Below are 3,387 nucleotides of genomic sequence, written 5' to 3' on the forward strand. Positions count from 1 at the left end.
CTTCTCCAGGGACTGGACCCTCCTGAGAACATGTCCAAAGGATGTGAGACGTAGTTTCGCCATCCTTGTTTCTAAGGAGCATTCTGGTCGTACTTCTTCCAAGATAGATTTGTTCATTCTTTCGGCAGTCCATGGTATATTCAATACTCTTCGCCAACATCACAATTCAAAGGTGTCAATTCGTCCTCAATCTTCCGTATACATCGTTCAGCTTTCACATGCATACGAGGTGACTGAAAACACCATGGCTTGGGTCAGGCGCACCCTAGTCTTCAAGGCGATATTTTTGCTTTTCAACACTTTAAAGAGGTCTTTTGCAGCAGATTTGCCCAATGGAATGCGTCTTTTGATTTCTTGACTGCTGCTTCCATGGATATTGCTTGTGGATCCAAGTAAAATGAAATCCATGACAACTTCAATCTTTTCGCCATTTATTGTGATGTTGCTTTTGGTCTAATTGTGAGGATTTTTGTTTTCTTTATGTTGAGGTGTAATCCATACTGAAGGCTGTGGTTGTTTTTGTTTGTTTGTTTTGTTTTTTTGGCAGCTTTATAATTTTATTTGACATTCAGCTATTAATTTTCATCCACATTGACTGTAGATTTTTGAAAGTGGTGACAGGGACATAGGTAACCAATGTATAGAGCTTGTTTGGTGAGTCTTCGTCCTCGTTACGTTTTCTGGACAACCGGACGCGGATTCGGTAGGGGACGTTTCTTATGCCTTTGGCCCAGACAGCTTTGTTAAGCCTGGTGTCAATGCGCACGTCTGGGGTTCCCATCTCCTTCATGGAAAATTTCTGGATCTCCTTGAGTGCCCGAAGGGCACGCTTCTTGAAGCCCACGCCATGGATGCACTTGTGAATGTTGATGGTGTACTCTCTGGTCACCACTTCGTTGATGGCAGAGCAGCCCTTCTTCTCGCCACCCTTCTTTGCGGGAGCCATCCTGCCTGGACCAGGATGGAGAAGGCTGTGGTTTTTGATCTTCATCAGTAAGGGCTTCAAGTCCTCTTCACTTTCAGCAAACAAGGTTGTGTCATCTGCATATCACAGGTTGTTAATGAGTCTTCCTCCAATCCTGATGCCCCTTTCTTTTTCATATAGTCCAGCTTCTCAGATTATTTGCTTAGCATACAGATTGAATAAATATGGTGAAAGAATGCAACCCTGATGCGCACCTTTCCTGACTTTAAACCACGCAGCATCGCCTTGCTCTGTTCGAACAACGGCCTCTTGATCTAAGTATGGGTTCCTCATGAGCACAATTAAGTGTTCTGGAATTCCCATTCTTCACAATGTTATCCATAATTTTCTATGATCCACACAGTTGAATGCCTTTGCATAGTCAATAAAACACAGGTAAACATCTTTCTGGTATTCTCTGCTTTCAGCCAGGATCCATCTGACATCTGCAATGATATCCCGGTTCCACGTCCTCTTCTGAATTCAGCTTGAATTTCTGGCAGTTCCCTGTTGATGTACTACTGCTGCAGCTGCTTTTGAATGATCTTCAGCAAAATTTTACTTTGTTATATTAATGATATTGTTCGACAATTTCCGCATTTTGTTGGCTCACCTTTCTTGGGAATAGGCATAAATATGGATCTCTTCAAGTCGTTTGGCCAGGTAGCTGTCTTCCAAATCTCTTGGCATATATGAATGAGCACTTCTAGTGCTGCATCTGTTTCTTGAAACATCTCAATTGGTATTCTGTCAATTCCTGGAGCCTTGTTTTTTCGCCAATGCCTCAGTGCAGCTTGAACTTCTTCCTTCAGTACTGTCGGTTCCTGATCATATACTACCTCCTGAAATGGTCGACCAATTCTTTTTGGTATAGTGACTCTGTATATTCCTTCCATCTTCTTTTGATGCTTCCTGCATCGTTTAACATTTTCCTCATAGAATCCTTCATATTGCAACTTGAGACTTGAATTTTTTCTTCAGTTCTTTCAGCTTGAGAAATGCAGAGCATGTTCTTCCCTTTTGGTTTTCCATCAGCAGGTCTTTGCAAATGTCATCATAATGTTTTACCTTGCCTTCTCAAGCCACCCTTTGAAATATTCTGTTCAGCTCTTTTACTTCATCATTTCTTTCGCTTTAGCTACTTGATGTTCAAGAGTAAGTTTCAGAGTTTCTTCTAACATTCATTTTGGTCTTTTCTTTCTTTTTTGTCTTTTTAATGACCCTACCCTTAATCAATGCAATATTTCCAACACCGTTAAACCCCTCCTTTCCCCCTCCTGCCCCGGTAACCACTAATAAACTTTGTTCTCTGCACATTTGTCTTTTCTTGTCTTTTTATATAATTGAGGTTCCTTTGTGAATGACTTATTTGGCTTAGCATAATGTCTTCCAGCTCCGTCCATACTGTAACATGTATCAAGACTTCATTTCTCCTGTTGACTGAGTAGTATTCCATTGTATGTATGTGCTACATTTTGTTTATCCATTTATCTGCTGATGGGCATTTAGGTTGTTTTCACCTTCTGGCTCTTGGGAATAGTACTGCAATGAATATTGGTGTACAAGTCTGTTTTAGTCTCTGCTTTCAAGTCTTTTGGGTATATACCTAGGAGTGGAATTGCTAGGTCATATGGTAGTTCCATGTTTAGTTTTTTTGAGAAACCGCCACACTGTTTTCCACAATGGCTGTAACATTTTGCATTCCCATCAGCAATGAGTAAGAGTTCCAATTTCCCCACATCCTCACCAACATTTGTTGTTCTCTGTTTTTTTTGTTTTTTTTTTTTAATCTTAGCCATCCTGGAGGGAGTGAAACGGTATCTCATTGTGAATTCGATTTGCATCTCTGTAATGGCTAATGACTTGAGCATCTTTTCATGTGTTTGGTGGCCATTTGAATGTACTCCTGGTGAAATGCCTATTCAACTCCTTTGCCCTCTGCCCATGATTGGATTATTTGTCTTTTTGTTGTTAAGTTGTCGAAGTTTTATGCATATTTTAGTTACTAGGTTCTTGTCGGATACATGGTTTCCAAGGATATTCTCCCAGTCGGTGGCTTGTCTTTTCACTTTTTCGGTAATGTCTTTTTATGAACAAAAGTTTTATATTTTTATGAGGTCTCATTTATTTATTTTGTCTTTTGCTGTTTGTGCTTTTGTTATTGTATTAGATAATCCATTGGTAAAAGCTAGGCCTGACTGCATTATCCCTGCTTTTTCTTCTAAGAATTTTATAGTTTTTGTTTGCCATTTAGGTCCCTAATCCATTTTGAATTTGTTTTTGTGTATGGTTCGAGGCATGGACCCTGTGTCATTTTTCTGCATGTGGAAATACAGTTTTTCCAGCACCAGTTATTGAAGAGATTCTTCTTTCCCCATAGAATGGACTTAGCACCCTTGTCAAGAAACAGTTGACCAAAGATA

The 3,387-nt window shown here is 40.0% G+C and overlaps 1 pseudogene; it reads right to left on the minus strand.

The window, feature by feature from the left end:
* Positions 1-568: 568 nt before the first annotated feature.
* Positions 569-955, minus strand: LOC101344244 (60S ribosomal protein L31 pseudogene; annotated as a pseudogene).
* Positions 956-3,387: the final 2,432 nt, after the last annotated feature.

The sequence above is a fragment of the Trichechus manatus genome, unplaced genomic scaffold (assembly GCF_000243295.1).
Source record: "Trichechus manatus latirostris isolate Lorelei unplaced genomic scaffold, TriManLat1.0 scaffold00121, whole genome shotgun sequence".
NCBI lineage: Eukaryota > Metazoa > Chordata > Mammalia > Sirenia > Trichechidae > Trichechus > Trichechus manatus.